Source organism: Eleutherodactylus coqui, chromosome 3 (assembly GCF_035609145.1).
Source record: "Eleutherodactylus coqui strain aEleCoq1 chromosome 3, aEleCoq1.hap1, whole genome shotgun sequence".
Taxonomy (NCBI): Eukaryota; Metazoa; Chordata; class Amphibia; order Anura; family Eleutherodactylidae; genus Eleutherodactylus; species Eleutherodactylus coqui.
This window is the reverse complement of record NC_089839.1, coordinates 267,978,276-267,992,064: the sequence shown is the minus strand read 5'-3', so window position 1 is coordinate 267,992,064 and position 13,789 is coordinate 267,978,276. Positions and strand designations below refer to the sequence as shown.

Genomic DNA, 13,789 nt, shown 5'->3' with positions numbered 1-13,789 from the left:
TGCCTCTGAATTGATGTTACAACTCACAAGATTCATTGTCACACACAACTATTTCTCCTTAGGCAAAGAGATATACCTGCTACTCACCAGAACCACCATGAACAGTAAAATGGCACCACAATATGCCAACCTTTTCATGGCAAAACTGGAGAGTCACTTTCTGGCCTCCTGCTCCATCAAACTATTGGCCTACTTACACTACATTGATGACATCATAATCATCCAATGGCTGGATGTTCTTAAGGACAGAAATGTCCAAGAAGGTTGGGAAATATTGAAAAAGAAGATTTTGAAAGCACAGTCGTTAACAATCCCTAAAAGAAGGAAAAATGGGAAGCATTTAAAGAAACCAGGATAGATGAACACGGAACTTGCACACATGTTAAAAGACGTCTATAATACGGTCTGCAGAAACTGTAGGGCAAGTGTCAGAAAAGCTAAAGCTGTTAATGAACTGATGCTTGCAACACAGGCCAAAAGCAATAAAAAAAGGATTTTGCAGGTATGTCAAAAGCAAAAGAAAAGTCAAAGGCCGAACTTTTAAATTCCTATTTTGTATTTGTTTTCTCTCAGAAAGAAGATGGAACATCAACTGATCTTCCCTGTGCTACTGGGGGAATAAAATAATGCAGGCTATCTATAAACAGAGAGATAGTGAGGGAACACTTGGCTAACTTAAGTGAATTCAAGTTTCAAGGTCCAGATGAATTACATCCCAGGTTACTAAAGGAAGCAGCGGAGGTAATTGCTGAACAACTTGCCATAATCTTTGAAAATTCCTGAAGGACAAGAGAAGTCCCAGAAGATTGGCAAAGGGCAAATGTTGTCCCTATCTTCAAAAAAGGGAAGAAGGTGGATCCAAGAAGCTACAGGCCTGTGAGCCTGACTTCTATACCGGGAAAGATCTTTGAACAAATTATTAAACAGCATGTATGCAAGTACTTGGAAGAAAATGAAGTAATTAACCAAGTAATTAAACAAGTCATGCCAGACAAATCTAATTTCCTTCTGTGACAGTATCACCGACTGGGTTGATCAGGTAAATGCGGTGGATATAGTTTATATTGACCTTAGTAAAGCATTTGACAAAGTATCTCATACTATTCTTATTGAAAAAATTAACAAATATGGGATTAACAAGGCAACTGTTAGGTGGATTCACAACTGGCTGATTGATCATACTCAAAGAGTGGTCATAAATAGCTGCACATACAAGTGGAAGAATGTCTCAAGTGGGGTACCACAAGACTCTGTCCTAGGCCCAGTGTTGTTCAACATTTTTATAAATGATCTGGAGGAAGGAATTGATGGGAAACTGATCAAATTTGCCGACGACACAAAGCTTAGCTAACACTAGAAAAGAAATAGAGATTATTCAAAAAGATCTAAAAAAGCTGGCACAGTAGGCACCGACTAACAGAATGATATTTAAGAATGAGAAATGCAAAGTCCTACATCTGGGCAAGAAAAAATGAAGAAAGCACATACAGAATCGGAATAGAATAGGAATAGGGAATAGAATAGGAATTGAGCTAAGCAGCAGCACATGTGAAAGAGCCAAAAAGGAAAACAATTCTAGGATGCATTAAAAGAAGCATAGAGTCAAGATCACGTGAGGTAATTATCCCCATCTGCTCTTCCTTAGACAGACCTTATCTGGAATACTGTGTCCAGCTCTAGGCACCCCACCTTAAAAAAGACATGAACAAACAGGAGCAAGTCCAGAGAAGACTTAAATGATCTGGGAATGCGTAGCTTGCAAAAAAAGGCTGAGAACACTTAATAGCTGTCTACAAATATCTGAAGGGCTGTCACAGTGCAGAGGGATCAGCCTTATTCTCATTTGCACATTTAAGTACTAGAAGCAATGAGATAAAACTAAAAGGGGGAAGACACAAATTAGATATTAGAAAAAACTTTCTGACGGTGAAGGTGATCAATGAGTGGAAAAGGTTACCACAGGAGGTGGTGAGTTCTCCTTCAATGGAAGTGTTCTGTCAGGGTGTGCTGCTGGGATCTGTAGTACTAAGGTTCCCACTAGAGCCGCAGGCGCTATCTCTTGCTACTCTGGTCTTGCATTCTCCTCTCAGTAGTTAGCTGTTAATCATCCTGCCTTCGTGCAGAAGCTATTTAGCTTAGAACAGCGGAACTCTGGTCCTCAGTAGATTGGTTAAGTTACCCTGCCTTCGTGCAGTAGCTATCTAGCTTAGAATTGCGGAATATTGTCTCCTAGCAGCCAGCTATAAGCCAGCCTGCCTTCGTGCAGTAGCTACATAGCCTGGGTTAGCAGAAAGCTGTCTCTATATTGAGATTTCAGCGTCTACAACTGCACGGTACGACGTATGGGAGCTTATTTTCGCTCCTGTGCCACTCTACCGGGGGCTCCCTGACCAAACTCTAGTTTAGGATCTGGTCTGGGTTGGCATAACTCTGCCGCTGACAGTAGCATCCTTGACAGTCACCAGCAAGGCTAATAGCCAGCTTCTAGTCACATAACCCTCGGGTAAAGTGACCTAAGAGCTATCTAGCTGGCGGTAGCTATGACCGCTCACAATAATTCTCACGGGTAACAACAACGGCAATTACTGGCTTATACCTATTGGAGCCCGATATCTTGACGTTTCATAATCAGAGACATTAAAGTCAGTACGGCTAAACGCCGTGCCTTGGCAGCACAGCATACGGCCGACACTATCGCCCTGACTAACGATTATGTATTCTACATAGTACCGGACGATCCTTCCTTGTATGCGATACCGCTCGGCTCATAAGAAAATATCGATCCTGTACACAATTGAATACAATACCATGATACAAGTGCGACAGGATTAGAGATGAGCGAACGTACTCGTTACGAGTACTTACGCACCCGAGCACCGCCATTTTCGAGTACAGCGGTACTCGCGCGTAAAGATTCGGGGGGCGCCGTGGCGGCACAGGGGGTAGCAGTGGGGAGTGGGGGGGGGAGAGGGAGAGAGAGACGGCTCCCCCCTGTTCCCCGCTGCTCCCCCCCGCACCGCCGCGCCTCTCCCCGCCCCCCGGCGCCCCCCGAATCTTTACGCCCGAGTACTGAAGTACTCGAAAATGGCGGTACTCGGGTGCGTAAGTACTCATTACGAGTACGTTCGCTCATCTCTAGACAGGATATAATTGGGATACGTAGCGACCAAGAGGTGGCATTGTAATTAAATCAAGCACACTGGTAGCCGCATCAGGGTGCTGTGATTGCTTGTCTTGACTTGACAGACAAATCCACAGTTGTAGATTTCTATACATACCCTTGGGCAATCTGATGCCCCGCTCCTGATGAACTGTCTATTATTAAGACACGGAAACGCGTCGAGCAGAGCATTGAAGAACAGAGTATTGAACGAGAACAGAAATTTTTTTTTTCAATATTAAATCTTTATTTGGGATATAGACATGTAATATACACACAGTTTATAAGACATGTAATAGTTGCAGACATGTTAACATTACTATGTTGTTGTTTTCTATTTAAATCATGCAATTGTCAAATCCCATTTTTTCCTTATATCAATAATATTAGAACGGATAAACATTTTCAGAAATTGTATATAAAAGAAATACTTCGATACAACATGTATCGTATTGAATGAACTTGGCATTTTTGTGCAGCTTTAACTTTTTCAAATAAGGTTACCTCCATAGCTCCCATGCCTCTTTATGTTTTTTTAAAGAGTTGTTTCTTAGTGCTATCCACTTTTCAAATAATTGTTGTTCTGCCATACGGTCCCTAAATTCCCCAAAGGATGGAGGTGTGGGCTCTCTCCATCTTCTCGCAATGAGAGATTTTGCTGTCATAAGGGCATGACCCAGCAAATAACTAATTTTTGTAGGGTATTTATTTAAGCCAACCAATAATAAGGTTAGTTTTGCGGATCTTGTGATACGGGTTTTTAGAATTTCGTCTAGATGATTAAGAATAAGATCCCAGTATCTCTCAAGAGCAGGGCATGCCCAAAATATGTGCGTTAGAGTACCCTTTTGGTCACAGTTCCTCCAACATTTGTCATTGGTGTTTTGGAATCTTGTGGCCAACAAGCACGGTGTGTAGTACCATCTCAGATTTACTTTAATTTGTGTTTCCAGTATCCCCAGACCTTTGGTTGAGCCACATGCCGTTTTATACGCCTTTTCCCATGATTCCGTTGAAATAACTGTACCCAGTTCGTTTTCCCAACTAAGCATATGTGTTTTTTTGGATAATTTGTTGTCGCCTGTCAGAATATCATAGAAATATCTGGTTTCGGACTTTCTCAGGAGGGGTTCTGATGTGATCTTTCTTTGGACTTCCATCGGGATTTCTATCTTATATATAGGAGACTTTTTAAGGAAATTTTTTATTCTGGTATAATTGAAGAGGTCTTTTTGGAGAAGGTTACATTTTTCCTGTAGGATTTCAAAAGGTTTTAGTTCCTCTCCTGTCATTATGTCCTCTAAGTTTTCCACACCCCTTACTCTCCAGGTGTCAATTCTTAAATCAGATATAAACAAGTTTAGTATTTCAATTGGCAGTTTTGGTTTTTTGTGGGTATCGTAGGTGGCTACTTTTTTTGTGTATTCTTCCCAAATTTTTAGGGAGGATGCCACTGTAGGAGGCAAATTTTTGGGAGGGATGTTTAGGGCAAGGTTGGTTGACATGGCCGCGAGTGATGCGCCAAGTAGCAGTAGGTGTCCTTTGGGTGTTTTTGTGAGGCAAGTTTCCATGCCTACCCAGGCCATTGTGTTGTCTCTTTTTGTCCAGCATCTGGTTTGGTTCAGGATAGTAGCTTTAAAATATTTTTCTAGGTTAGGTATATCTGCGCCTCCTTTTCTCCGGTTTGAGGCTAAGATTGAAAGGGCTAATCGTGGTTTATTTCCCTTCCAAATGAATGCAGATAGTTGTGCTTGTAGTTTTTTGATTGTGCTTTTTGATATGGGGATCGGCAGGACCCTGAAAAGGTATAAGATTTTTGGCAATATTTTCATTTTATAGGTCATGATCCTGCCTAGCCAAGATAAATTTATTCTTGATAGATGGTCGATTTCTTTTTGGATTGTTTCTAAGAGTGGAGTATAGTTAATTCCCTCTAGTTTATTTATGTCCGCAGAAAGTAATATGCCCAGATACGGGATGTTGTCAGCCCCCCATTTGAAAGAGAATTCTGATTGGATTGCGTGCTGTAGGCTTTGTGGGATGTTTATGCCTAGTATTTTTGATTTGTCAACATTAAGCTTGTAGTAGGATACTTTGCTAAAATGTTCGAGGATCTGGCAGGCAGCTCTCAAAGACTCCAGGGGGTGTGTTAATGTGAGGATAATATCATCGGCGAATAGGCCAATTTTGTGTTGGCGGGAGTTTAGAGGAATTCCTCTTGTTTCTATAGAGGATCTTATGATTTCGGCCAGGGGTTCCACCATGAGGACATATAGTATAGGGGAAAGTGGGCATCCCTGGCGTGTACCATTGGAAATGGTAAATTTATCTGAAATGTCGCCATCTATTAACACTCGAGCTGTGGGGTAGGAGTACAGGGCCCGGACGGCGCGAATCACACCCCCCCCGAGGCCAAATTTATTTAGCGTTTGAAACGCATATCCCCAGTGAACCCTATCAAAAGCTTTTTCTGCATCCAAAGCTATCATAGTTGTTGGGGATCTAGAGATTTGTGAGGAATATAAAAGGTTGAGAACCCTCCTCGCGCCGTCCGAGGCCTGCCGCCCCTTTACAAAACCCACCTGATCAGAATGCACAACACTCGGTAGGACATCGAGTAATCTATTTGCTAATATCTTTGCATATATCTTGACATCTGTGTTGAGCAAGGAAATGGGCCTAAAGTTTGCTGGATCGTCTGGCTCTCTTCCTGGTTTGGGCAACACTACCACCGTAGCCTGGAGCATCTCTTCAGGAAACGATCCTTTTTCCATAGCTGAACTGTAGAGTTTTCCCAAGTAGGGAGATAGGGAGTTTGAGAACCATTTATAATATTCTGCCGAATATCCATCTGGGCCAGGCGCTTTTTGGTTTTTCATGGAGGAAATTGTTTCCGCCACCTCGGATACCGTTATTGGGCGATCTAAACTAGCGGCTTGGACTGAGTTTATTGATGGTAGTTTAATTTTATTCAGGAATTTTTCTATATCTTCGTTGTTAGGGTGGGAAGTTTGTGGGTCATCTTTTAAGTTGTATAATTTACTATAGAATAGGCGGAATGCTTCCAATATTTGTTTCGGGTGGGATATTTTAAATTCTTTGTTTTTTGAGTTCCAAATGTATGGGATGTTAGTTTTAATTGACTTTTTCTTTGTCAGGTTTGCCATCCATTTAGAGGGTTTGTTTAGGGATGCGTAGACATTAGCACGTTGGGAGGTTATTTCCCTGTCGTGATCCCCTTGCAGCACCCTACGCAGTTCTAATCTTGTTTTGAATAGGTCGTTATATATTTGCTGGTTTGCATTAGTCTGGGCTAGACTTTCTAATTGTTGGATTTTTGTCAGTAAGGTATCAGTTTTTTCTAGTTTTTCCTTTTTGTACCTAGCTCCTAGTTTTATAAGGATACCCCTCATGTAAGCTTTGTGTGCTGTCCAGAGCAATTCAGGGCTTACATCAGGCGTATTATTTAAAGTGAAGTAGTCTTCAATTGCGTTTTGGATATCTTTTTGAAATTTGGGTATTTTCATTAGATAAGTATTGTTTCTCCACATTTTATGAAGGTGGCGGAATCCCCCAATTGCCAGAGATGTCAGTATCGGGGCGTGATCCGACCAAGTTATTGTGCCAACCTCAGCCCTGATTGTAGAGGTTATGAGAGACCTGTCTACCAGGCACAGATCTATGCGAGAAAAGGACCTATGTCTTGCAGAGAAAAATGAGTACTCCCTGGCGGAGGCATTGAGACACCTAAACGTGTCAAAAAGTGCGGCTTTCTTTATCCAGTTGCCTAGGGACATACCCCCTCTCACTTTGTCGCTTGTGGTGTCGACAGATCTCTCTGGTACCAGGTTAAAATCGCCATTTATGATTATAGATCCCTTGGCTACTTTGTTTATTTTTTTGTTTATTTTGTTTAGAAATTTGATTTGGTTTGAATTTGGGACGTATACGTTAGCTATAGTGACCTGTGTGTTTTTTAGCGTGCCCACCAGTACTATGTAACGTCCTTTTGGGTCACATATTTGTTTATCAATTTTTAGCGGGGCTGTGTCTCTAAATGCTATCAGCACTCCTGCATGTTTCTTTTGTGCGCAGGCTTGTATAACCTGGGGGAATTTTTTGTGTGTCATTCTATGACTGTCTGTGTCTACTAAATGTGTTTCTTGGATACATACTATATCCGCGCCGAGACGGCATGCTTCTCTCCACACGGAGCTTCTTTTGTAAGGGGAATTCAGGCCATTGGCGTTCAGAGACATCAATTTTGTGGCCATTTTCGCATGGCGGGTCGTTTGCACGGGAGGACGGAAGACTGGAGGTATCTGTGTTTATCTGCCAAAAAATAATTGAAACGAGAAACAACAACAAACGAGTAATGCATCAGATTACCAGTATCAACCTTGCTACCAGAAGTGTTTTTGCCATGTGAAGAGAATACCGCACAGGATAGTATTGAACAAGTTGTAACTGTTCCTTCGCTGGTAGCGGGTTTTTGCATGAGACGCAAGGTGAAACAACAATAAACCTTCAAAAAAATGTTTATACAAGCTTGTGCCTGCATGTTCGGTGGGGGGGGGTCAAAGTCACTAAAGTGAGAGGACTCACATCTCTGTATTCCAGAATGGACTGTAGATTTAATGTGTCCTTAAGTGTCCTTTGGTTTTTTAAACGGTTTTTTTTTTCTTCTTTTTCCTTTCCAGGAACATAAAGAGGGAAAATTTAGTGGGATCTTTTCTTCCTTCTTCTTGTTCTAGCTTTATTTTCCAAACTTGTCGGAACTGCTTTTCTCGGAGGTAGAGGGCGGAACTTGTTTAGGGGCGGGGGTTGGTACGCCCCACGATTTTAGTGTCTCCATAGCTGTAGAGGGGCTGTGAAATACATATACTGTATTAGCTTTTGTAGCAATGATTTTTGTGGGGAAGCCCCATCTGTAGGGAATATTTGCCTCTCTCAATGCCGTTGTTACAGCTGCAAAACTACGTCTCGCCTCCATAGTAGCTTGTGACAAGTCTATGAATAGACGTATGTCAGCATAAGGACTTGGAAGCACCTTTAGCTTTCTCGCAGTGTTCATGAGTGCCTCTTTGGTGCTGTAGTGATGTATGCGTACTATGATGTCTCTAGGTGTATTTTCCTTGAGAAACTTTGGGAGGGGGAGTCTGTGGGCTCTGTCTATCTGCAGCTCCTGTTCTGGGATGTTCGGGAGGATCTTTTTAAGGAATCGTGTGATAAATCCCTTTATTTCAGAGTTGGAGATTTTTTCTGAGACACCTCGCAGTTTGACGTTGTTACGTCTATTTCTGTCCTCAAGATCCGTTAATTTTTGTTGTAGTTTGGCAACAGTCCCCTCTAATTCGTAGTGGGCATCAATCAAGGAGTTGTGGGATTTAACTATCTCTCCCATTTTTGTTTCTGTTTTTTCTATACGGTTGTTAACCTCTTGAACTGAAGTGTCAACATGAGATGTTAGGCTTTTTAGATCTAGCTGTATAGTTTCTCTCAGAGCTAGTACTATCTCTTTAATATATAACTCTGAGGCTGGCTTATCTGAGGCTGATAGATTAGCTAGCCCGCTCTCCTTCTTGCTATTTTGAGCATTTGCAGGAACTTCAGGGGCTTCTATGCATGTGTTATCTGACATTCTCTGCCTCTGCTTCTCGGGACTGCTTGTGGGGGAGGGGGCACTCAGTGACAGCGTGTCCGAAGCCATCTTATCTCCCTTAGAGCGCTTTATGCTGTCTTCTATCAGGGGAGGGTTGCTTGCTCCCATCTCTTGTCCTGTCTCTGGGATATCTCCTGTCTCCTCTATCCCCTCTGCAGTGTCCCCTCGCTCACCTTTGTTAGCTGGGATCGGAGCCTCCTGCACCTTAGCTGTCTGTGAGCTGTCGGCCATGTCAGAGGGGGGGCTGCGTGCTGGGAAGAAATCCTCCAGCCTGGCAGGTTTAACTTTTGTTGTTCTCCTCCTTGTTGCCATAGCTGGGTTCCTGGTAGGTTCCTGCAGCTTGTGGTGTATTTTTTGTTCTTCTGGAGTTGCTTTGATGTTGCTTAGAGTCCTGTTCTAGACGGAGCCTATGCAAAAACTTCCATCTTGGTGCCTCTCTAAGCCACGCCCCCACGAGAACAGAAATTTGACTGACTTATTAACATCATTTATAGTATCGACCTTGAAGCTAACTTGTTTACCAACCACACTCATAGTGAGACACTGGCCAGGGACCAACACTGGCTAGGTTTCTCAAGTGGTTAATAGTAGCAAGTAGCCTAACGTCTTGATACACGAGTATTGTGGATGAATTTCAGTTTCAAACCTAACCCGTAACAGCACTATTGAGATCTGTACCTAAGTTACACGAAAAGAGACCAATATTTCTTTGTACTATAGTCCCAGTTGCTCCTCATCATATCATTGGAGGGCGTATAATCATCAGTGGTCTCCAAGTTGGGTGGAAACTCCTTCTGTCTGGTCATTATATGCTTGTTATGTGTCTCTATGTTAGCCCATGGTTTTAATTATTTCCAAAATAAAGTTTATTATCTTTTAAATCTATATCTGTGAAGGGCTCTACACGATTTACATAGATTATACATACCACTGTGATCTTTTTGTAGGACTAAGGTTCCTAGCAGCACAGCTTCACAGGTTAGGGTTAATTGAGCTGGCTGAGTGTGGTATTCTCTAGCAGCCAATCTACTTTAGTCTGCAGCACATATAAACCCAGCTCCTGTCAGTGTCTGTCTGGTGTTCAGGGTGAGCAGTCATGTTACTTCAGCTTGCTGTGGGACTTGTATCCTGTTGTTTGTTCTGTACAGCTTGCGTGTGACTTGTGTCCTGGTGTCTGTCCTGTACAGCTTGCCTGTGACTTGTGTCCTGTTGTCTGTGTTGTTTCAGCTTGCAGTGTGAACTGTGTTCAGTGCCACTGGACTCCTGGTTAGTGTAGGGACTAGCAGTATAGCCAGGAGCCGTAAAGTGGCCTGCTAGCTTCCACGTTTTGATGAAAATGTCAACTAATACTTGGTATTTATATTCAGCTTTACCATCTGCTGTTAGTGTTTGCATTTTGGCTGTTGCTTGCTGTGTTTTTCTGGCTCTGTGTGTTCTGTCCAGTTGTCCCTGTAATGTGGCATGTGTATGTGTCCTGTTCTGGTGGCGTGATTCCAAGGAGCAGCTGGGGCCAAGTTCTGAAGACCGCTGGAATGCCCTTTATCAGGGCGATGTCCCCGCTCAGGTAGGGCCATGCCATCCTCCCTGTAGCTCAGGGACAGTTGTCTGAACCCATGTGTATTCATCTTGGTCACATTCGTGTGGGCCCTGTGCTTAGTTGCCCACACGATTGTAACATAATGCACCTCCTTTTGTAGCTGGGGGGGCATTATGTTGTATGTTATTATGTTGTATGTTATGTTGTATGCATTATGCTTGGATTTTTTTGGCATGCTTATGTTGTATGCTTTATGTTGTTATGTTGTATGCTTTATGTTGTTGTTATGTTGCTATTCGTCTATGTTTATGTCTGTATTCTGTCCTGTCTGATCCGCTCGCCCACTGGTGTTTGGACACCCGGTTCCTGTTCCTGTATGTCTACCCGTCTGTGGTGAGTGGCTGCCCGATCTGAATCCTGTCCCTTTGTCCGTTGGTAGGCGGTTTTTAGGGCTTTGTTTGGTCTTTTTCCCTGTCTGTGTCTGGGATCCAGCTTTGTCCGTTACCAGTCCTGTGTTATGCAGTCTGTATTCCTGTCCCGTTGTCCGTCCTGTGGCAAGGTGCGCCCTGCGGACATAATTTGCTGGATACTTGTCTGTGCTTGTATGTACCTGAGCTTTTTCCCTTCTCCTACTGACTAGCTGGCATCTGCACTAGGCCCGTATGGATAAGTCCTGTGCATGCTATATCAGTAGGGAGGGTTGTCATGTTTCCCCCCTGGCTACGTGCACAATATGTGTTATGTTTGCTCCCTCCTTCACAGGGGTGTTGTGTGTTTGCATCAGGCCTGTATGGATAAGTGCTGTGCTACGCCTATCCTGGTTGAGACATATTTGCGGCAGTTCTAGGCCAGTAGGATAAGTCCTGTACTGCGTAGGTGTCTTTTGAAGGAGTTGCATGAATTTTGTTTTATGCTTAAAGGGTCCAGAGGCCCCTTTTTTAAAGGGGAGGTACTGTCAGGGTGTGCTGCTGGGATCTGTAGTACTAAGGTTCCTAGCAGCACAGCTTTACAGGCTAGGGTTAATTGAGCTGGCTGAGTATGGTATTCTCCAGCAGCCAATCTCCTTTAGTCTGCAGCACATATAAACCCAGCTCCTGTCAGTGTCTGTCTCGTGTTCAGGGTGAGCAGTCATGTTACTTCAGCTTGCTGTGTGACTTGTGTTCTGTTGTCTGTTCTATGCAGCTTGCTTGTGACTTGTGTCCTGGTGTCTGTACTGTTGCAGCTTGCGGTGTGAACTTGTGTCCTGTTGTCTGTGCTGTTGCTGCTTGTGGTGTGAACTGTGTCCGGTGCCACTAGCTTCCATGCTTTGATGAAAATGTCAACTAATACTTGGTATTTATATTCAGCTTTACCATCTGCTATTAGTGTTTACATTTTGGCTGTTGTTTGCTGTGTTTTCTGGCTCTGTATGTCTTCTTGTTCTGTCCAGTTGTCCCTGTCATGTGACATGTTTATGTGTCCTTTTCTGGTGGCGTGGTTCCTAGGAGCAGCTAGGGCCCAAATGGAAGACTGCTGGGCTGCCCTTTATCAGCGCGATGTCCTCACTTACGTAAGGCCATGTGGTACTCCCTGTAGCACAGGGTCAGTTGTCCAAAGCCAGTGTGTATTCTTTGGTCACGATCGTGTGGGCCCCATGCTTAGTTGCCCACACGATTGTAACATGTTCAAACAAAGGCTAGACAAATATTTGTCTGGGATGATTTAGTAAATTCTGCACTGAGCAGGAGGTTGGACCTGGTGACCCCGGAGGTCCCTTCCAACTCTACGATTCTATGATTCTATCATCTCTGACCAACTCCAAACAAGAACTAATACAATTTTATGAGAGATTCAATGCATTTCATCCCACCACAAATCTGACATTAAGCTACTCGTATACAGAAATGAACTTTTTGAACACTACCATAAAAATTTTAAACAACTCAGTACAGACATTCCTGTACCAAAACCTATAGATTGGCACACATACCTCAGGTAGGACAGTTTCCATTCCAAACACATCAAAACGTCCCAGTGAGGCCATCAGATGTAACCGGATCTGCTCCAACCTAACAGACAGAGAAGAACATTATTACTATCTTAAAATTACATTTTTAAATCAGGGCTACAATCCCACCTCAAATGGTGATCAAATCACCAGAGCCACCGGGATACCCAGAAATCAACTACTCCAATACACAGAGAAGGAAGAAAACGATTGTCTACCTCTAGTAGAGAAGCGCCGGAATAGCAGACCGCAGGGCTATAGATGGAGGCAGCGCATGACAGGGTTAACGGGGAAGGTAAGGGTTAACAAAAGGTGAGACTGGGGAGTAGAGAAGGGGGCGGGGAGCTAAGGGGGAGGAAGCAGATAGAAAGTGCGGGAACAGCAGGAGGAGGGGTCAGTGCAGCAACGGACAGCAAGGAGCAGAAGCACAGGCAGAGAGGAAGACAGAAGATAAGAATATAAGAAGATAAGAATAGAAAGAAAGAAAGAAGCCCAAAATCAAGACGCGGAGGAGAAGGAGACGGGACAGAAAAGAAGAAGTAAGAAGACCAGCCTGAAGTGCCCGAAGAGGCCCGTCAGGAAGAGCCTGAAGACGATCCACTTACCCAAGATGGACGCCGTGATGGAGAAGATCTGGGCAGCGGTCGAGGAGCGGGGCCTGGAGTGGCTTGAAAGAGTCCTGGAGGGAGCCCAACGCAGCCAGGTGAGATTAATTCCGGGGACACTACATCTGCAGTTAGTCGCGTTGCGCCAGCGACAGATAGCATGGGGGGGTGGACAGGGAGCGCGGGGGCGACGGTAGGCGCAAGCAGTTTAGGCAAGGATTTTGGGTCATTTTTGGGTGGATTATGGGAGATGTGGCGCAGGCAGGAAATAGGGCCGACACCGTCTCCGGTATCGGCATGGGCAGGACCGTCTTGCGCTTCGGTTAGTCGGACAGCACTGGGGGAGGTAGCATGACAGGGGCGTTAGATGGTCAGCAGTCAGGGCCCGTCACCGTCGCGGTGCAGACGGAAAAAGATGGGGACGGGATTCGGTTAGACGATAGAGCAAGGGGAGAAGTATATGTCTGCTTCGAGGGCCCCTTGGGAGCTCATTTAAAGAAAGAGGTAAAGGAAAAAATAGGGCGCGACGAGTACGTCGAAATTTTTTCTCTTCTCCCTTTAGAAAAATTTAATTTGGATAAAGGGAAGAGAACTGAGTACAAGAAGGAAGAGGAGGAAAAGCGTCGGTGGCGATTGATCCCACAGACATTTTCCAATTGGCTTCAAGCATTTGCTGGCCAGTGTCATAGGCGAGAAAGCGCCGGAAAATTGTTCAGGCCTATTTTGTTACCTCGACTCCATAGGCGAGGCATACAGAGTGTACGGGGGACAAACATGGCTCCGGTACGACGAGCAGTTCCGGCAAAGGAAAGCGGTCCGGCCGTCCATTCGTTGGGAC

At 44.1% G+C, this 13,789-nt stretch overlaps 1 protein-coding gene across 1 annotated transcript in view; it reads right to left on the bottom strand.

Moving 5' to 3' along the window:
- LOC136621722 (uncharacterized) overlaps positions 1–13,022 on the bottom strand; it is a 186,607-nt gene extending 173,585 nt beyond the window's left edge. The window contains exon 1 of the mRNA XM_066597399.1: positions 12,329–13,022. The gene's annotated coding sequence lies outside the window, so the exon portion shown is untranslated. The remainder of the gene's footprint in view (positions 1–12,328) is intronic.
- Positions 13,023–13,789: the final 767 nt, after the last annotated feature.